The sequence below is a fragment of the Lemur catta genome, chromosome X (genome assembly GCF_020740605.2).
Source record: "Lemur catta isolate mLemCat1 chromosome X, mLemCat1.pri, whole genome shotgun sequence".
In the NCBI taxonomy this organism is placed as follows: Eukaryota; Metazoa; Chordata; class Mammalia; order Primates; family Lemuridae; genus Lemur; species Lemur catta.
The window spans coordinates 59,314,179-59,337,143 of record NC_059155.1 but is presented as its reverse complement, the minus strand read 5'-3'; the positions used below and the strand labels follow the sequence as shown (position 1 = coordinate 59,337,143).

Genomic DNA, 22,965 nt, shown 5'->3' with positions numbered 1-22,965 from the left:
ACTTATTTGTCATCTGTATATCCTTTTCGGTGAAATGTCTTCATATTCTTTGTTCATTTTCCTAATGGATTATTTGCTTTTTTAACTGCTGAGTTTTGAGAGTTCCTTACATACTGTACATATGAGTTCTTTGTCAGATGTGTGGTTTGCAAATCTTTTTTCCAGTGTATAGCTTGTCTTTTTGTCCTCTTAACAGGGTCTTTTGTAGAGCAAACACTTTTAATTTTGAAGTCTAGTATACTTTTTAAAATTCTTTGAATCATGTTTTTGGTGCCATGTCTAAGAACTAACTCTTCACAAGCCCTAGCTCCCAAAGACTTTCTCCTATATTTTATTTTAAAAGTTTTGTAGTTTTATGTTTTACATTTAAATCCATCTGTTTTTAAAACAGCTTTATTGGGATATAATTCATGTAAGATTCAAACATTTGAAGTATATAATGCAGTGGTTTTAGTATATTCAGAGTTGTGCAAACATCATCACAATCTAATTTTAGAACATTTTCATCACCCCAAATAGAACTCCCATGTCCACTCCTCAATCCACTCCCCTCCCCCAGCCCTAAGCAACCACAAATTTACTTTTCATCTGTGTAGATTGGTGTACTCTAGACATTTTATATAAATAGAATCATATACCATATGGCCTTTTGTGTCTGGCTTCTTTCACTTAGCATAATGTTTTCAAGGTTCATTTATCCATGTTATAACATTCATCAGTACTTTATTCCTTTTTATGGATGATTAATATTCCATTTGCATATATACCACATTTTGTTTATCCATTTTACCAGTTTGAGTAAAATGTAATAGTCCTTACCTCCTTTTAAGTCCCTCTGTCCTCCCCCTCTTATAATATTAAATATTAACTCTTAAATGTTTCCTATATATACATTGAAAAGCACATCAATGTTATTATTTTTGCTTCAACTGTTAAGCACCATTTAGAAAAATCAAGAAGTAAAGTCTATTTTATTTACTCCTATGTTTACTCCTGTTGTTTTGTCTTCCTTTCTAATGTTCTAAGACTCCTTGTATCATTGCCTTTCTGTTACAAGGATTTCCTTTGGCCATTCTTTTTTTGCCTTGTAATATATTTTGAAGTCAAGTAATGTGATGCCTCCGGATTTGTTCTTTTTTCTCAGGATTGCTTTGGCTATTTGGGCTCTTTTTTGCTTTCATGTAAATTTTAGGACTGTTTTTTCTAATTCTGTGAAGAACAACGTTGGTATTTTGATAGGGATTGCACTGAATCTGTAGATTGCTTTGGGCAATATGGTCATTTTAATGATTTTATTTCTTCTGATCCATGAGCATGGGATGTTTTTCTATTTGTTTGTGTCATCTTCAGTTTCTTTCATCAGCGTTTTGTAGTTTTTCTTGTAGAGATCTTTCACCTCCTCTGTTAAATGTATTCCTAGGTATTTTATTTATTTATTTTTGGTAGCTATTGTAAATGGGATTGTCTTCTTGATTTTTCTTGGCTAGATCATTATTGGTGTATAGAAATGCTACTGACTTTTGTACATTGATTTTGTATCCTGCAACTTTACTAAATTTGTTTCTCAAATCTGAGAGTTTTTTGATGGAGTCTTTAGGTTTTTCTAGCTATAAGACCATATCATCAGGGCCAGCTGCGGTGGCTCACACCTGTAATCCTAACACTCTGGGAGGCCGAGGTGGGAGGATTGCTTGAGCTCGGGAGTTCAAGACCAGCCTGAGCAAGAGCCGAGACCCTGTCTCTACTAAAAATAGAAAAGTTAGCTGGGCATTGTGGTGCGTGCCTGTAGTCCCAGGGAGGCTGAGGCAGGAGGATCTCTTGAGCCCAGGAGTTTGAGGTTGCTGTGAGTTAGGCTGATGCCATAGCACTCTACTCAGGGTAACGGAGTGAGACTCTGTCTTAAAAAAAAAAAAAAAAAAAAGATCATATCATCAGCAAAGAGGGACAGTTTAACTTCCTCTTTTCCAGGTTGCATGCCTTTTATTTATTTCTCTTGCCTGATTGCTCTGGCTAGGACTTCCAGTACTATATTGAATAGGAGTGGTGAAGGTTGGCATCCTGGTCTTGTTCCAGTTCTTAGAGGAAAGGCTTTTAACTTTTCTCCATTCAGTATGATGTTAAGCTGTAGGTTTTTCTTTTTCTTTTTTTTCTTTTTTATTTCAGCATATTATGGGGGTACAAATGTTTAGGTTACATACATTGCCCTTGTCCCACCTGAGTCAGAGCTTCAAGCGTGTCTACCCCCGAGACAGTGTTCTTTAGCTGTTTTTTCCAGGCAGGACTGCTGGTAAAAAATTCTCTTCATTTTCTTTCATCTGAGAATGTCTTGATTTTCCCTTCATTCCTAAAGGACATTTTTGCTGGTTAAAAGAAGAATTGGTTGGCATTTTTTTTTTGAGACAGAGTCTCACTCTGTTGCCCAGGCTAGAGTGCCGTGGCATCAGCCTAGCTCACAGCAACCTCAAACTCCTGGGCTCAAGTGATCCTCCTGCCTCAACCTCTCGAGTATCTGGCACTACAGGCATGTGCCACCATGCCCGGCTAATTTTTTCTATATATTTTTAGTTGTCCAGCTAATTTCTTTCTATTTTTAATAGAGACGGGGTCTTGCTCTTGCTCAGGTTGGTCTCGAACTCCTGAGCTCAAATGATCCACCTGCCTCGGTCTCCCAGAGTGCTAGGATTACAGGCATGAGCCACTGCACCCGGCCTGGTTGGCATTTTTTAAAAAAATCTTGTCACTTGAGATATGCCCACTTCCTTTTGTCCTTCATGGCTTCTGATGAGAAAGTCACTGTCATTCAAATTATTTTTCCTATGTAAATAAGATGTTATTTCTCTCTGTCTGCTTTCAAGAATTTTTCTTTGTCTTTAGTTTTCAGAAGTTTGACTATGATGTGTCTTGGCATGGGTTTCTTTAGGTTTATCCTGTTTAGGGTTTGCTCAGCTTCTTGAATTTGTAGGTTCATATTTTTGCCAAATATGGTGAAAATTTACACATTATTTCTTTAAATAATTTTCCAGCCCTGCCCTCTTTCTCCTCTCTTTCCTGGACTTTGATGATATAAATGATAGAATTTTTGGTTCCACTTGTCCCTGAGTCTCTATTTATTGTTTTTCAGTCTGTTTTTTTCTGTTGTTCAGATTAACTTCTATTGTTCTGCCTTCATATTCACAGATTCTTTCTTGTTTCCTCTCCATTCAGCTTTTGAACCCATCCATTGAGTTTTGGAATAACTCAATCAGTTATTGTACTGCAGAGCCCTCATGAACTAACTACCCCCCAAAGGCCACACTTCTTAATACTGTTGCATTAGAGATTAAGTTCCAACATGTGAATTTTGGGGGACACATTAAGACCATGGCAGGCCCTCTGCAGTTTCTCCTGAACGTGCATGCAGATTTGCTCATTTACACAGTCTTCCAGACCACTAGGGATACATAGGATCTTGTCAAGGCCCTTTTTTGTCTGTCTCATTCCCTGGGTCTCCTTGTTCAATTCATTACTGACCTTTTGGTTTATTGCCTTCCTACCCCAATCAGTATCAAGACATCAGAATGTCTATGATGTTGCACTTTCCTTGTTGTTAGGAGATCACTGTTGTTTTAGATGATGCCCCTAGGCATAGAATTTCCCTCGCTCTGCTCTAAATCAAGTCAGCGCCCTCCTACAGCAAGCAGAGCTGCTGGTCCTTTGGGCTTGCCCTTTCCTGGTGGAACTTCTGTGCCTTAGAGATGGAGGGGATAGTAACAACTCCAGGTTAAAACACCATAGACTCCTACCATTCTTACTGGAATTCAGTAGATTTTCTTGAACAAGCAATTCTCAATTTGTTATATAACCTTGATCAACCTCCAGAGGTTTTTTTTTTTTTAATTTCCCATTTAAAAAAAATTGTACAATTTTATTGGGTATGTGTAAAATTTTGTTACATGTCTATAATGCATAGGGATCAAGTCAGGGTATTTAGGGTGTCCATCAGCTGAGTACAATTTCCAGAGTCTTTAACTGGTTGTTTTTGGCAGTTTTGTCCACTTTTGTCATTGCTTTTTGGGGAGAGGATTTGCCAAGCTCCTTTCCTCAGCCATTTCTGAAGTCTCTCCCTTCCTTGCAACTAAAGTTGTTTTTTTTTTTTTTTTTTTCCTGGAGACACAGTCTAGCTTTTTTGCCCTGGCTAGAGTGCCGTGGCGTCAGCCTAGCTCACAGCAACCTCAAACTCCTGGGCTCAAGCAATCCTCCTGCCTCAGCCTCCCAAGTAGCTGGGACTGCAGGCATGCGCCACCCATGCCCAGCTAATTTTTTCTATATATTTTTGGTTGTCCAGTTAATTTCTTTCTATTTTTAGTAAAGACGGGGTCTCGCTCTTGCTCAGGGTGGTCTCGAACTTCTGACCTTGAGCTATCCTCCTGCCTCGGCCTCCCAGAGTGCTAGGATTACAGGCGTGAGCCACCGTGCCTGGCCACAACTCAAGTTTTGATTGCATCATTTAAAAAGTGTTAGTATGCTCAATGAAAATTTGTACCAGTATAAATTAGCAGTTTAGATAGAAATGATTTATGCATGCTATGACTTAGACTCTTGATTTGTTCCAAAAATGCTTAGTCAACCCACAGTATCTGTATTTTTATGTGTGTGTTCATATATATGTGATGATCGTGACATATAAGAAAGAAGTGGTATTGCATTATTTCCAACAGTAGAAGATAACAGCTTGAAGCAGCAATGAATGAGTAATACTATTGTTCTCCCTATTAATCATGCCTTTATTTCAGGGACCAGGTTCTTTGTCTTTTTTTTTTTCATGTGTCATTTCTGTTTAATGTTCTTTTCTCACTTCTAGAAAAAAATGTATTTCTTCTTTAACGTCCCTCATTGCAGACGAAATATTGCCTCCTTATCATAGACATCTGTGGTTAATCCATTGATGTAACTTGACAGACTTAATCACAGTCAAAGAGTGTTTGAAATATATTCATACTTACATAAAGAAACTAGACATCACTTTAAGCTTCCTGCACTACATACCTTAGGTTAGGTACCAGGAATAATTTTGTGGTTTTATTTTTCTGTAAATTGTAAGAATAATCAGTGTGACATTCCATTAATTGTATATTTTGAAAATTTTAAGGCTTTAATGTTAAAACTTGTTCTAAGATGATTTAGTCTAAAATGATTTTCCTAGTAATATAGAATGAAAATAAGTTTTGTTTTTATAGAAGGGAAATGTTATTCCTGTTACCGTAAGTATCGGACTCAGATTTTTCTTATCTATCTTAGAATATTTTAAATTCAGAGTTAACTAATTTAAGAACCTTAAGTTCTGTTTTCCTTTAAGATTCTATAATATTTATTCAACATGTTTAAGTTCTGAAAATACCTTGATGAACATTATTTGTGGATAAAATCTCAGTTTATGATCTTAAAAATGAATTGTGATTTGTTTTCCTTTTTGTTATTTTGCCCTCTGTAATGGTTATGCACAAATACTTTTTTTGATTTGTTATTTTTATTTATATTTTTGTTAGTTATGTTTGAGACTAAGCACTGTAGAAAAATTAACAATCCATCAAAAATTGCTTTTTTAAAATGTCTGCCAGTATTCTCATTTGAAAATTTGACTTTGTCAAGTTATTTTTAAAATTCAGTTTTTTTACAAACATAAAAATAGTGATCATTTGACTTTATAAAGTAAAATATTTCAGATTACTGGCAAACATTCTTTGAAAGCAAATTTGTTAATGGATAATATAAATGGGATAATTTAGAACCCAGGACATATAGTGTAAAAACCATAGGGTTTATTGCATAGCAGAAATGTATGCTTATTAATCAGTCTGCTGATTTTCTGCTTTTCAAACTAAGTTATGAATACATCTTTATAATTGATACTTCTGATTCAAATTTAGGTCAATGTCCTTATTATCTTATATCTGTGTAGTGGGTGTGAATAGCGGCTTCCAAAATATATGAGCACCTGGAATCTCAGCATGTAATCATATTTGGAAGAAGGGTCTTTTAAGATGTAATTAAGGTAAGGATCAATATTCAATTATGCCAAGTCTCTGGGCTGATTGTGGGTAGGAAGGGACTACACAGAAATGCTCCTAGTCTTGAACTCCTGGGCTCAAGCAATCCTCCTTCCTGCCTCAGCCTCCTGAGTGGCTGGGATTGCAGGCATGCACCACCACACCCGGCTACTTTGTGGCTCCTCCCCAGAGCTGGAAGAGAGCATTTTGAATGTTCTCACTACAAAGAAATAATAACTTTTTTAGGTGATAGATATGCTAACTACCCTGATTTGATCATTACACGAGGCATATATGTATCAAAACATCACACTGTACCCCATAAATATATACAATTAATACATGTCAAAATGTGTCAATCAAAAATAAAATAAAACTGAAAAATTTTCCATGTGTGGTTGGATAAAAAGGTATATTCTATAATTGTTAGTACAAGGTTTCATATATATGTGGATTCATTTGTGCTTATTAAATCTATTTTCAAGTGTCCTATGTACTATTGAATTTTTATTTCAACCTGTCATTTACTTCTAGGCATACGTTAAAATCTTCTCAAATGATTGTGGATGGTTAAATTCTCCTTTAAATAATCCTCCTTTAAATAATCCTGACATATTTTTCTTTATTTTTTGAGGTGATATTACTAAGTACATAGAAATTTAGAGATTGTATTTCTTTCTGATTAATGTTCCTTTTATTCTTATATAGCAATCATCTTTTTGCACTAACAATAACTTTTCATTCATTTATAAAAACAAAGCATTTGCCAGGTACTGTTCCAGGAGCTTTCTATATATTATTTCATTGAATCTTCTCAAAAAACCCTTGTAAGTACTATTGTGATCCTCATTTTACAGATGAGGAAAATGAGGCTGAGAAAGTTCAGGCAACTTGACCGAGGCCAATCTACTAAGTAGTTGATCTCAGATTTGGATCCTAGCTGGATTTCTAGCCCCATAGTCCATACTCTTAACCAGTGTGCAGTTTGTTGAACAATCCCTTTGTGCCTGGCACTGTTCAAAGCAGTGGGTCTACAGTAGTGAAACAGACAAAGTCCTTGTCCTCATGGTGCTTACGTTCTAGTGGCTGGAGTGCGGCGGGGTGGGGTGGGGTGGGAGAAGATCGATGGTAAACCATTGAGCAAGTGTGATGGGAGACCATGCACAAGGAGATAGAGTGTGGAGGATAGGGTTTCTATTCTGTAGAGGGTGGATAAGGAAAACCTCTCAGTTAAGGAATATTTGAAAAGAGACCCAAATGAGTTGAGAGAGAGCAAAGGCTCTGAAGCTGTGCGTGGGGTATTCCAGCAACTGCAGGGAGGCCAGTGAGCCTGAAGTTGAGGAAACAGAGGCAAGAATGGATGAAGGTAAAATCAGAGATGTAGCGGGTCCTGATCATGTAAGTCCTTAAAGGTCATTGTAAGTACTTTGTCTTTTACTTTCAATGAGGTGGGATGCATTAGAGGGCTTTGAGAAGAGATATCAGTGATATCACTTATATTTTTAAAGGATCATTATTATGGCTATAATATTTAGAATTTTTTTGAGACAGGGTCTTACTCTACAAAAAACAAACAAACAAACAAAAAAAACAATTAGGCAGACGTGGTGGCATGTGCCTGTAATCCTAGCTACTGAGGAGTCTGAGGCTGGAGGATCACTTGAGGCCAGAAGTTGGAGGTTGCAGTGAGTTACGATCACGATACTGCATTCCAGTCTGGACGATAGAGTGAGACTCCGAGACCCGTTTCTTAAAAAAAAAAAAAAAAAGGAAGAGAGAGGGTTCAACTGTATCAAATGCTGATAAGTCAGGTAAGATGAAGAGTTACCTTTGGATTTCACATCATGAAGGTCATTGGTGACTTTGTGAAAGGCTGATTCAATAGTGAGAGGGGCAAAATCTTGATTGGAGAGAAAGTGGAAGGATAGGAATTGAAGACAATGAGGATAAACACCATTTCTTTTTGCCCATAAAGCCCATTTTGTCTAATATTAACATAACTATTAGTTTTGTGGGTTAGTTTTTATTTGGTATATCTTTTCAATGTTTTTATTTTATTTCTTTTCTGAGACAGAGTCTCACTCTGTTGCCCAGCCAGGCTAGAGTGCAATGGTGTCATCACAGCTCACTGCAGCCTCCAACTCCTGGGCTCAAGCAATCCCTGCCTCAGCCTCCCAAGTAGTTGAGACTCCAGGCATGCACCACCACACCCAGCCATTGATTCTTTTTTTTATTGTAAAATATACCTAACAAGATTTATCAATTTAACCATATTTACATTTTTTCATTCTTTCAATCTTTCTGTGACTTTAGGTTTTGTTGTGCATTTTGTAAACAGGTGAAAAGTTACCATAGAATTTAAGATTTTCTAGTCCTTTGTACCATTTTGATATGGGCAAAATTATTCACAAATGTTTATGTGGTTATAGATGCTTAAAAGTTCAAGTAGCCTCTGCACTCGAATGTTTATATCAGCACAATCCACAATTGCAAAGATGTGGAAACAACCCAAGTGCCCATCAATACATGAGTGGATTAATAAAATGTGGTATATGTACACCATGGAATATTACTCAGCCACAAAAAGCAATGATGATCTAGCACCTCTTGTATTATCCTGGATAGAGCTGGAACCCATTCTACTAACTGAAGTATCCCAAGAATGGAAAAACAAGTACCACATATACTCACCATCAAATTGGTATTAACTAACACTTAAGTGCACATACAGTAATAACATTCATCGGGTGTCAGGCAGGTGGCAGGGGGGAGTAAGGGTTGGGTATATTCACACCTAATGTGTGTGGTGCGCACGGTCTGGGGGATGGACACACTTGAAACTCTGACTTGGGTAAGGGTGGGGCAAGGGCACTATACATAACCTAAACATTAGTACCCTCGTAATATCTTGAAATAAAAAAAATTAAGAAAAAGTTCAAGTAGCCTTTACAAGAATAGACCTAGAACAAACAACTTACAAGTTAGAGCAGGGGAAAATGGAATGAGAGAAAATTAAGAACAAAAAAACTTTTGGCCAATGAAACAAAAAGGCTAGAAAGGAAGAAACAAACAAACAAAAATAGAAAAAAAAATAGGACAAATAGAAAACATGCAATAAAATAGAAGTAAATCCAAATATGTTAATAATCATAATAAATGATAGACTAAACTCATCAGCTAAAAGAAAAATATTGTCACTGGATTAAAAAATGTAAATTAGAGTCTGTTTATAGGAGACATCTAAAGGATAAGAACAGAAAAGTTGAAAGTCAAAGGATGGTGTAGCTATATTAATAGTAGACAAAATAGACTTTAAGGTTAAAAATATGAAAAATGAATACATAATAAAAAGTTTGATTAATTAAGAAGTTTTAGTGCTAAGATCATATGCATGGAATATATAATGGCTTCAAAACATACAAGACAAAAGTTGATAGAACTACTAGGAGAAAAAATGAGAAATCTATTGTGACACCACATATGACCCTTCTCAGATATCGTTGCACTTGTTAGCATGTAGAGGGACAACTCAGATTTTATGTCTTTAGTGAGCACGTTCAGGTATCACTACAGCACTTATAGATACCATCGTTGGGTCAGAGATGAGTTGGGGCCTAGAACTCTGGGTTGGAAACTTGACTCTACTGCAGAATTTATATGAACTCAGGCATGTTGAATGAAACTCTCTAAGTCACAGTCTTCTAATCAGTAAAATGGCAATAAAAATCCCTACCCCTTGGGGATGTAGTGGGGAAGGCTTCCCCCCATCACTTCCCTAGCTGCTTCTGCCTAGATCAGAAGACAAGGTTCAGGAGGAATCTCCCTTTGAAAGTCTCCATACCCTTCTAGGTGCCCAGCAGGTCTCTGCTTTTCTATGGGGGACTTGTGAGTGTCCCAGGCCATTGAAAACAGAGGTTTTCTTTGTTTTTGTTTTTTGAGACAGAGTCTCGCTCTGTTGCCTGGGCTAGAGTGCAGTGGCATCATCATAGCTCACTGCAACCTCAAATGCCTGGGCTCAAGTGATCCTCTTGCCTCAGCCTTCTGAGTAGCTGGGACTACAGGCCTGTGCCACCACACCATTTTTAGTAGAAACGGTGTCTCTTTAGTAGAGACTCTATTTTCAGTAGAGACGGGGTCTCACTCTTGGTAAGGCTGGACTTGAACTCCTGAGCTCAAGCGATCCCCCTACCTCGGCCTCCCAGAGTGCTAGGATTACAGGTGTGAGTCACCTCACCCGGCCAATCAGTTGTCTTTTGACTTTGTTTATAGTGTATTTTTCCATGCACATTAAAACGTTTCTATGTAGTCAAATATATAAATCTTTCTTCATCTCTGGATTTTGAGTTATAGTTACAAACTTTCCCATCATGACTCAAAACCCATGGTTTCATTCTGTTTGTTGTGTTGATCTAGTTTTCTTCTGATTAATGATTGTTATTCAGGAGGAATTTTCCTTAGTTTTATGTGTGGAATTTCATTCTCTGATTTTCTGCCTTAACCTTTATCAACTTCATTTTTCTCTTGCTTGTTTTTATGGCATTGGGTATTTAACAATAGGCCTAGTTTAATAGTACAAAAATAGGTATAAAGGAAAATTTGAGACATTTGCAAAATTTGATTATGGGATATGGATTAAGTAATAATGTTGTGTCAGTGTTAAATTTCCCTATTTTGATAATTTTACTGTGTTTATGTTAAAAGAATATTCTTGTTATTAGGAGATATACACTCAAATATTTATGATAAAAGGGAATAATATATTACTTTCATGGTTCAGAAAAAATTATATATATATAAGCAAATGGTACACAATGTATATTATTGGTGAATTTAGGTAAAGAATATATTATAGTCTTATATACTACTCTTGTTACTTTTTTTTTTTTTTTGAGACAGAGTCTCACTCTGTTGCCTGGGCTAGAGTGCCGTGGCGTCAGCCTAGCTCACAGCAACCTCAAACTCCTGGGCTCAAGCAATCCTTCTGCCTCAGCCTCCCGAGTAGCTGGGACTACAGGCACGTGCCACCATGCCCGGGTAATTTTTTTCTATATATTTTTAGTTGTCCGGTTAATTTCTTTCTATTTTTTAGTAGAGACAAGGTCTCACTCTTGCTCAGGCTGGTCTCGAACTCCTGACCTTGAGTGATCCTCCCGCCTCTGCCTCCCAGAGTGCTAGGATTACAGGCGTGAGCCACTGCGCCCAGCCGTTACTTTTCCATAAACTTGAAATTAATGCACAAATTATATCTCCTAGAAATGTAGTGAGGTTGGAATTTAGTTTTTAGAGCAATGGACACCAGTGCTCCATGAAGCACATATAAACATATTGACACATAAGAGAAAAAAATGCAAGCTTCATGGGGAAAGAGGACATATACTGAATACAGATACTCCTCAGTTTACCATGGAAGTTATGTCCCAATAAACCCATAGTAAGTTGAAAATATCATAAGTTAAAAATGCATTTACTACACCTAACCTACTGAACATTGTAGCTTAGCCTAGCCTACCTTATACATGTTCGGAACACTTACATTAGGTTACAGTTGGGTTAAATCATCTAACACAAAGGCTATTTTATAATAAAGTGTTGAATATCTCATGCAATTTATTGAATATTGCACTGAAAGTGAAGAACATAATCGTTGTATGGGTACTTGAAATATACTTTCTACTGAATGCGTATCACTTTTTTGCACCATTGTAAAGGTGAAAAATCATAAGTCAAGCCATTGTAAGTTGAGGATTGTCTGTATTGAATTTAGTAATGAACTGGATTTTTAAAGACAATTTTGTGGGTAACTTGTGGCACCAAGCTCACATACATGGTTATTTTTGTAGACTGATGATTCTTTATTTCTACGTCCATGTGTTACTTATTGAATCTGAGACAGGAGACTTATAAACTTTTTAACCCAGGAGTGTAATTTCTGCATAAAACATGGTTACCATTTTTTATTTAAACAATCAATTATTTTAAAGGAATTTTTAAAATGATAAAGATGTCTTATATATTTACCCATTGCTATGGAGTGAATTGCGTTCTCCCCAAATTCATATGTTGAAGCCCTAACCCTCAAGGTACTTGATGATGGGGCCTTTGAGAAGTAATAATAGGTTATGAGGGTGGAGCCCTCATGATGAGATTAGTGCCCTTATAAGAAGAGAGCTCCCCCTTCCCCTCTCCCTCCCTCTCCCACTTTCTGCTCGCCTCCTTCTCTCTCTCCCCATCCTCTCCCCTTCTCCCTCTTCACTGTGTTAGGACACAGCAAAAAGGCAGCTGTCTACAAACCAGGAAGACACTGAATCTACTGGAATGCCTTTATCTTGGACTTCCCAGCATCCAGAACTGTGAGGAATAAGTGTTTGTTATTTAAGCCACCCAGTCTGTGGTATTTTGTTATAGCTACCTGAGCTAAGATACTCACATATTTAATATTTCCATTTAACATTTTTCTTCTGCTTCTGATTTCATTTATTATTTTTTATAATGCTGGTTATCTTAATTTATGACAGATATTTTTCTGAGGTATAGAATTCTAGCTTTATTTTCTTCCAATACTTTATAAATGTCACTCCATTGTCCTCTGGCTTGCATTTTTTCTGATAGGTAGCCTGTTGTTCTTATCTATGTTCCTCTGTAGATAATGGGTCTTTTTGCTTTGGTTTCTTTAAAGAGTTCCTTTTTTATCACTTGTTTCTACAATTTCATTATGCTATGCCTTGATGTGGTTTCCCTTACAGGGCCTACCATCCCATTGGAGTGACTGTATCTCTACCTCTATATCTTTCTAAAGATATAATTGACATATAATAAACTTCACATATTTAAAGTATATTTGATCAGTTTTTTCATATGTATATACATGTAGAACCATAATAATAGTGAAAATAAGAACATATCCATCAACCCAAAAAGTTTCCTCATACCCCTTCTTAATCCTTCCTATCTCCCCATATCCAGGTAACCACTTCCCTGCTTTCTGTCACTATGGATTTGTTTGCATTTTCTGGAAAAGTGTAAAAATGGAGTCATACAGTATGTAGTCTTTTGAGACCTGCTTCTTTCACTTGGCGCAATTATTTGAAGATTCATCAAAGTTGTGTATACCAATAATTCATTCCTTTTTATTGCTGGATAGTATTCCGTTGTATGGATATACTAGAATTTGTTTATCCATTCACCTATTAATGGGTGTTTGGGTTGTTTCTAGTTTTTGGCTATTCTAAATAAAGCTGCTATGAACATTTGTGTACATGTCTTTGTATGGATATATATTTCCTTTCCTCTTGGATAAATGTTTAGGAGTGAAATGACTAAATGATGTGGTTGGTATATGTTAAGGTTTTAAAGAAATTGCCAGACTGTTTTCCAAAATTGTACCATTTTACATTCCCACCAGCAGTGTAGGTGACTTCTACCTCCTCTACATTCTTGCCAACACTTGGTGTGGTTGGTCTTTTTAATTTTAGTCATTCTAATAGGTGTAGTGTTATTGTGGTTTTAATTTGCATTTCCTTAATGACTAATGATGTTGAGCATCTTTTCATGTGCTTATTTGCCATCTGTACATTTTCTTTGGTGAAATATATCCTCAAATATTTTCTCTATATTTTATTAATAAGTTATTCTCACTATCTATGAATTGCTGCTTCTATTCCCAGCTCATATTAGCATACAAAGGTGTCATACCTCTTAATACAGCTACGTTACTTCCTCTAGAGTGGGGAGAACATCATAATCATTTAACTGTAATAAAAGAACTTTCCATGACTCATTCTGATCTCCTTGAGACTACCCTGCAAGACCCAGACTTAGCATTCTTTGTAGGTGAGTAATATCTACAACGGAACAAGGATATTTTCAAGCTGGGTCTGCTGTCATCAGTTCCTAAGATCTTATTAAATTCAATCCCCTTCCTGTAGTCAAGTCAGCAAAACTAAGTGAGATTATAGGCCTGATGTAAACCTGGAAGTTAGCAAGGGATAGAAGATCTAACATATACACAGACCTCATATATACCCCAGATATACCTCATGTGATTTATGATTTCCACATGATATGGCAACAATAGGATTTCCTAACTTCTGCTGGTACTCTCATTAAGCAAAGTGAGCAAATTTGAGCTTCTCTAGATGTCTTTCTCCTCCCCATGGACTTTCTCTCAAATTCAGTTAGTTCACCACATTAAAGATGACTTGGTAACTCTGGATCACTTCTATGAAACGTTAAGCAAATTACAATCACAAGTACCAGATTCTGAAAAAAATTATTGGGAGAAATCTGGATGTGCTCTTCACTCAGATGGGTTTTGAAGACACCAAGATAGTTGCTTGATTTCTCCAGACTCTTTGGAATGGAACTTAGTGAAATTTTTGTGCACTATGACCCATCATAGTCAAGAAAACTTCCCCTGGAAGTTGCAGACCTTCAATAGACTCCAGAGTTCCCAAATAGTTATATCAGACAGATTCTTCCAGTGCAATTATTGTCTAGCTGGAGAGACAGATTCCTGGTACTTCCTACTCTGCCATCTTCCCAGAATCTTCCTCTAGTCAAGGAACTTTTTAAATAAAGTGCAAAGTCATTTCAATGGAGAAAAGATTGTCTTTTCAATAAATGATGCTAGAATGATTTGATGTCCATATACACAACCAAAAAAGAAATAAACAAAAAAAGGACAAACCTCAACCTCACACTTTGCACAAAAATTTATTTAAACAGATCATAGACCTATAGGTAAAATAAAAAAATATATATATACAACTTATAGAAGAAAACATAGGAGAAAATCTCTGTGACTTTAGGTTAGGCAAAGAGTTTTAGATATGATACCTGAAAGGTGGTCTTACTGATAACCTATGTAACAGAGGAAAATAAAGTATCAAACAGAAAGTAAGATAAATAAACTCACAACACAACTACCCTTTGTTTAGTTAAAACATGTGTGGCCTAACTTGTCATCTCTGAGTTCTTTCTCAGCCTTGAAAAAGTTCCTGAGTGGACAGTGGGACCGCGAGCTTCCTCTGCTTCCTCATGTAGAGACAGCACCAGATGCCTCCCGCTATCAAAAAGAAAGAAGAAACTAATTTCTGCTATCAATCTGCTACGTGAGAAACAGAAAAAACCAACACAGCAGCTTCACAGCCGCTTTTGTTATCAGTCTCCTGAAACAGAGAAGAAAAAAAAAATTTCTACCCTTTAAAAGCACCAAACAACTTTCCTTGCCACCTGACATTTCTTTGCCCCCTCTGTGTGTCATGGCCACTCTCCCTCTCTCTCTTTCTCTCTCGGGAAAATAAATAAGCTTTTACTTTTTTATATCCTAATTACTGTCTGTGAATTCTTTCTCCCCCTGCGTAGGGACTTCACCCCCTAACAGTACCCAAAGCATGATCCATTAAAAAAAATACTGATACATTGGACAGTATAAAAATCAAAATTATATATACAGAAAGTCTGCAGAGAAAGGTTAAAGTTAGAGTATCTTCTCCTGGGACGGTTCCATGTTCTTGTTCCATCCCATCAGGGTGGCCAATCTAGCATTGGCCTCTAAGGACGTGTTCCTCTGCTGACTAAGCACTTAGCGGTTAGCGTATTGGGGCAGTCAGGAGAGAACAAAGCCGTAAGTTAGCAATCACCAGCAACTGTTGTAGGAACACTGGGCTGGGAGCAAGTACATTCACACTCTAGCTTTGCCTTAACTGTCTGGTGGAGGAGAGAAACCTGCAAACCACACAGCCACACTGAGCATAATGACAGAAGTGCTGTGGGAAGACCGAGGAAGGAGGGGCAAAAGGTCTGGAAAAGGCTTCCCAGCGCCTTTTGTTCAGCTACGAACAGCCTTGAAAGATAAGCAGAATGTCAACAGGTAAAAATAGACAAACAGCTGTGAGAGGTTCAGGCAACACTCCCCAACCCTTTATAATTCCAAGATTAAAATAAAAGAAATACCCCTCACTGCTATAATTATGCTCACATAATTCAGAAGAGAGGCAGATCACCCAGTTGTAAAGGAAATAGAGGGGGCTTCCTGGATGATGATGCCAACTGAGTCTTGAAGGCTGAGCAGAAATTAGCAAAAAGGAGGATGAATGAGATTGAGCCAAGACCCTGAACACGGAAGCCCATGCTGGATTGATACCAGAGAGAACACTCCCTGAGTGTTCAACATTTAGATGGCCTGGGAACAAGGCTTGTCTGGCACAGGCAAGCAGGGCCCTGTCATAGAGAACTTTGAAAGACACATCATAGAGTGGAGACCTGATCCTGAACATTCTGGAAATTCAGGGAAGATTCCAAAGGATGATGGTGACATATTTCTTAATCTGTGGCCCTTTGGGAAGAAAATTCTGGAGGCAAACTGGATTTGCCAGTCACATCTTGGAAGCGGGAGTTCATTGTAAAATGTTGAAAACCTGGGCTAGGGCTGTGGAATTAGGAATGAAAGAAAAATAGCAGTAAAGAGACAGGAGGTGTTGGAGAAGCAGGTCTGAAGTCAGAGATGAAGAGGAGCCAAAAGCTGTTGATGACACATCTGAGAGGGCCACAGTGATGAAAAATAATTCAGAGGAAAGTTAAAAACCTATATTAGCTTGGACACTGCAAGTAGTGTTTTTCAACTTTCACAGCCACAGAGAAATAACATATTTTTAAAATTTTTTTTAAAATTATTACTATTATTTTTTGAGACAGGGTCTCACTCTGCAACCCAGGCTGGAGTGCAGTGGCATCATCATAGCTCACAGCAACCTCAAACTCCTGGGCTCAAGTGATGCTTCTGCCTCAGCCTCCTGAGTAGCTGGGACTACAGGTGTGCACACCACACCTGGCTAATTTTTAAATTTTTTGTAGAGACGAAGTTTAGGGGAGTGAGTCTCACTATGTTGCTCAGGCTGATCTTGAACTCCTGGCCTCAAGCAATCCTGCCTCAGCCTCTCAAAGTGCTGAGATCACAAGCATGAGCCACTGCCCCGGGCCAAGGTAACACATTCTTTAGAGCTCACAGAGTACTGAGTTCAGCTCGGATTTCTCACGTCCTGCTCCAATCCCTGAACTGAGTTTGATATAAGCTGTGAAGACTTAGATTTAGTTGGGAACATTGTCATTAGATGCCACGCTTGAATCAGGGAAAATAAATACCTTTTTAACAGAATGACCTTAACATTTTTTGAACTTTGATTTTCTTTGTCAATGGTTAGTTAAATGTAACTCTAGTGTAAATTACAGCATGTATTTGCTTTTATCTGTAAGAAACAATATGGAGCCATTTTGCAACAGCACCAAAGTGTCATGACCCCTGATGCATTCCTTGAATCACCAGTGGCTACTGGACACCTCCTGTGTGCCAGGCAGAAAACTGGGCATTTAACAGTGACCAAGACTAACATTGTCCCTGTTCTCATTTCTAGTGAGGAAGACAGACACAAAACAGGTGTGAGAGGTTCAGGCAACACCCACATTTTCTTCTTAATTTCAAGATTAAAAGAAACAGCACTTGCTATTATAATTCTATGCCCCTAAATTCATTCGGAAGAAAGACTGGTCACTCAGATGGAGAGAAAGGAAAGAGAGCTTCCCACACAGTGATGCCAAAGGTGAGTCTTGAAGGGTGAGCAGGAATTAGCAGAGCAGTATGGCTGTAACCTTCTACAATGATAGGCTTTTTCTTTCCCATTTTACCTTTTGTTCTTTTCTTTCTTTCTTTCTTTCCTCCTTCCTTCCTTCCTTCCTTCCTTCCTTCCTTCCTTCCTTCCTTCCTTCCTTCCTTCCTTCCTTCCTTCCTTCCTTCCTTCCTTCCCTCCTTCCTTCCTTCCTCCTTTCCTCTCCCTTCCCTTCCCCTCTCCTCCCCTCCTTTTTTATTATTTTTGAGACAGAGTCTCGCACTGTCACCCCGACTGGAGTGCAGTGGTGTCTTCATAGCTCACTGCCACCTCAAACTCCTGGGCTCCAGCGATCCTCCTGCCTCAGTCTCCCCTGTAGTTGGAACTAAAGGCTTGCGCCACTATGCTTGGCTAATTTTTCTGTTTTTTGTAGAAAAAGGGTCTTGCACTTGCTCAGGCTGATCTCAAACTCCTGGCCTCAAGTGATCCTGAAGCCTATATATCTTTCCTGATATTTATTTTACACCATTTTATTAAATATATATAAGATTGAAATTTTTACATACTCATTGTGAATCAAATCATTATGAAATGACCCTCTCAATCCCAGTTCATACTTTTTGTCTTAGTCTTTTCAGTTTGATATTAATATAACTGACCTTGCTTTATTTTGATTAGCATGTGCCTGGAGAATTTTCTTCTATCCCTTTATTTCACACTTCCCTGTATCCTTATGATTTGCTAGGTTTGACATACACAGCATATGGCTGAATTTGTTAATTTTCATCCAAAATGACAATATTTAACTGGAGAGTTTAGGCCATTAACAACATTTTAAAAATTACTGATTATATAGTAAAGTATGAAGTTCAAATATCAATTTATTCCTACCTTCTTACATTTTGCTTTCTATTTTCCTGCCCTTTCTATAAATCTTTTTCTACTTCCTTGAGTTTTCAAAGTTGATTTATGTTTTTTTGTTTGCTTTTCTTGTTGCCTACCTCATAATTAAAATAATAGCAGATAGCAAAATGGTAATAATATGGGAAAATTGGATAGCCACATGTAGAAGACTGAAACAGGATCCATACCTCTCACCTCTGACAAAAATCAACTCACAGTGGATAACAGACTTAAACCTAAGGCATGAAACCATAAGAATTCTAGAAGAAAATGATGGAAAAACTCTTCTAGATATTGGCCTAGGCAAAGAATTTATGAAGAAGACCCCAAAAGCAATTACAGCAACAACAAAAATAAATAAATGGGATCTGATCAAATTAAAAAGCTTCTGCACAGCCAAGGAAATTGTCATCAGAATGAATAGACAACCTACAGCATGGGAGAAAATATTCACATGCTATACATCTGATAAAGATCTGATAACGAGAACCTATATAGAACTCAGGAAAATCAGCAAGAAAAAATCAAACAACCCCATTAAAAAGTGGGCAAAGGACATGCACAGAAACTTTTCAAAAGAAGACAGGACTAATGGCCAAGAAACATATGAAAAAATACTCAACATCTCTAATCATCAGGGATATGCAAATCGAAACCACACTGAGATATCACTGAACTCTAGTTAGAATGGCTTTTATGGAAATGTCCCAAAACAACAAATGTAGGCATGGATGCAGAGAGATGTGAACACTCATACACTGCTGGTGGGACTGCAAACTAGCACAACCTCTATGGAAAATAGTATGGAGATACCTCAAGGTACTGAAAGTACAACTACCATTTGATCCAGCAATCCCACTACTGGGTATTTACCCAAAGGAAAAAAAGGCATTCTATAAAAAAGACATCTGCACTCGGATGTTCATAGCAGCATAATTCACAATTGCAAAGATGTGGAAATAACCCAAGTGTCCAGCAGTACATGAATGGATTAATAAAATGCGGTATATGTATACCACGGAGTACTACTCAGCCATAAAAAATGATGAACTAATAACCTGTGTACTATCCTGGGTGGAGCAGGAGTCCATTCTTCTAAGTGAAGTATCACAAGAATGGAAAAACAAGCACCACATGTACTCACCATTAAATTAGTACTAATTGATCAACACTTACTTGCACATGTGGAAGTAACATTGGTAGGGCATCGGGCACGTGGGAAGGGGATGAGGGAGTGGGTAAATTTACACCTGATGGGTGCGGTGCGAATTGTCTGGGGGTTGGGCACGCTTGTACCTCTGCCTCTGGCGATGCAAAGGCAATTCATGTAACCAAAGAGTTTGTATACCTGTAATATATTCTGAAATTAAAAAAAGTATAATCAAAAAAGATATTAGGCCGGGTGCCGTGGCTCACGAATGTAATATTAACACTCTGGGAGGCCGAGGTGGGAGGATTGCATGAGGTCAGGAGTCCGAGACCAGCCTGAGCAAGATCAAGACACTGTCTATACTAAAAATAGAAGGAAATTATCTGGACAATTAAAAATATATAGAAAAAATTAGCCGGGCATGGTGGCGCATGCCTGTAGTCCCAGCGGCTCGGGAGGCTGAGGCGGGAGGATCACTCAAGCCCAGGAGTTTGAGGTTGCTGTGAGCTAGGCTGACGCCACGGCACTCTAGCCCGGGCAACAGAGTGAGACTCTGTCTCAAAAGAGAAAAATAAAAAAAAAAAAATTATTGAAAATGATTGGAAATGATAAAGGAAGCAATTTTCCTGCTATGCGCAACAACGCAATGATCAATCACTTCCAATATGTAAAGCAGGGTGACAATGGTGGCAGAAGAGACAAGCGTGTACAGGGGAGCCTGAGGCGGCGCTCCGAGGGATGGCGCCATGCACGTAGTCTCGCATCATTTCTCTAACTGTACACTTCGAATCTCTGAAGGTACAGCCACTCCACGGGGCTCCTGAGCAAGCGCCAAGCCAACACTTGCGCCAAGGGGCGTGGCCGGGGTCGTTACCAGAGCTGGAACTGCCTAGTCGTTAGCTAAACCTGCCACAGGCTCTAAGGGTTAGCGCCCTTGGCCCGCCGGAGCTACGATTTTGAAAGAGGTTCGATGACAGACTTTGGGTTTTGTGACTGGAGGGTGGGTGTAGGGTTATTGAAGAGGGTTTTGGGGTTGATAATGGGGGTCTTTGGTTTTACGAAGGGGACTTTCTCTCAGTTTGAGTTGAATGCCCCGAGTCCAATGTTGCGAGTTGAATGCTTCGATCGATCGATCGGTCATTTCTTGCCTTTCTCTTATTTTCTCATATTCTTGGCGTTAGGATCCAATTTGAGAATACAAGTTAGGTAGGTATTGTTTTCGTAATTATTAAGTTCTAAGTGTTTTCTGATTTCAGTTATTTTTCTGTTTACCGGAAGTTATCTCGACGCGCCTGTTATTTTCCCAAACTTAAGCCTTGCATTCATTTCTAATGCAATTTATCTGTGCGGCGTGCGATGCTTATTGATTGGAATGTGTTTAGACTTTCTTTAAGGCTAAGTCAAGGGTCAGTTTTATTAATATTGTATCTCCAGGCCGGGCGCGGTGGCTCACGCCTGTAATCCTAGCACTCTGGGAGGCCGAGGCAGGTGGGTCGCTAGAGGTCAGGAGTTCAAGACCGGCCTGAGCAAAAGGGAGACCCCGTCTCTACTAAAAATAGAAAGAAATGATCTGGACAGCTAAGAATATATAGAAAAAATTAGCCGGGCATGGTGGCGCATGCCTGTAGTCCCAGCGGCTCGGGAGGCTGAGGCGGGAGGATCACTCAAGCCCAGGAGTTTGAGGTTGCTGTGAGCTAGGCTGACGCCACGGCACTCTAGCCCGGGCAACAGAGTGAGACTCTGTCTCAAAAGAGAAAAATAAAAAAAAAAAAATTATTGAAAATGATTGGAAATGATAAAGGAAGCAATTTTCCTGCTATGCGCAACAACACAATGATCAATCACTTCCAATATGTAAAGCAGGGTGACAATGGTGGCAGAAGAGACAAGCGTGTACAGGGGAGCCTGAGGCGGCGCTCCGAGGGATGGCGCCATGCACGTAGTCTCGCATCATTTCTCTAACTGTACACTTCGAATCTCTGAAGGTACAGCCACTCCACGGGGCTCCTGAGCAAGCGCCAAGCCAACACTTGCGCCAAGGGGCGTGGCCGGGGTCGTTACCAGAGCTGGAACTGCCTAGTCGTTAGCTAAACCTGCCACAGGCTCTAAGGGTTAGCGCCCTTGGCCCGCCGGAGCTACGATTTTGAAAGAGGTTCGATGACAGACTTTGGGTTTTGTGACTGGAGGGTGGGTGTAGGGTTATTGAAGAGGGTTTTGGGGTTGATAATGGGGGTCTTTGGTTTTACGAAGGGGACTTTCTCTCAGTTTGAGTTGAATGCCCCGAGTCCAATGTTGCGAGTTGAATGCTTCGATCGATCGATCGGTCATTTCTTGCCTTTCTCTTATTTTCTCATATTCTTGGCGTTAGGATCCAATTTGAGAATACAAGTTAGGTAGGTATTGTTTTCGTAATTATTAAGTTCTAAGTGTTTTCTGATTTCAGTTATTTTTCTGTTTACCGGAAGTTATCTCGACGCGCCTGTTATTTTCCCAAACTTAAGCCTTGCATTCATTTCTAATGCAATTTATCTGTGCGGCGTGCGATGCTTATTGATTGGAATGTGTTTAGACTTTCTTTAAGGCTAAGTCAAGGGTCAGTTTTATTAATATTGTATCTCCAGGCCGGGCGCGGTGGCTCACGCCTGTAATCCTAGCACTCTGGGAGGCCGAGGCAGGTGGGCCGCTAGAGGTCAGGAGTTCAAGACCGGCCTGAGCAAAAGCGAGACCCCGTCTCTACTAAAAATAGAAAGAAATGATCTGGACAGCTAAGAATATATAGAAAAAATTAGCCGGGCATGGTGGCGCATGCCTGTAGTCCCAGCGGCTCGGGAGGCTGAGGCGGGAGGATCACTCAAGCCCAGGAGTTTGAGGTTGCTGTGAGCTAGGCTGACGCCACGGCACTCACTCTAGCCCGGGCAACAGAGTGAGACTCTGTCTCAAAAGAGAAAAATAAAAATAAAAAAAATTATTGAAAATGATTGGAAATGATAAAGGAAGCAATTTTCCTGCTATGCGCAACAACGCAATGATCAATCACTTCCAATATGTAAAGCAGGGTGACAATGGTGGCAGAAGAGACAAGCGTGTACAGGGGAGCCTGAGGCGGCGCTCCGAGGGATGGCGCCATGCACGTAGTCTCGCATCATTTCTCTAACTGTACACTTCGAATCTCTGAAGGTACAGCCACTCCACGGGGCTCCTGAGCAAGCGCCAAGCCAACACTTGCGCCAAGGGGCGTGGCCGGGGTCGTTACCAGAGCTGGAACTGCCTAGTCGTTAGCTAA

General features: G+C 39.0%; 1 pseudogene; it reads left to right on the top strand.

Moving 5' to 3' along the window:
- The window catches only part of LOC123628261, a 25,860-nt pseudogene extending 2,895 nt beyond the window's left edge, over positions 1-22,965 (top strand).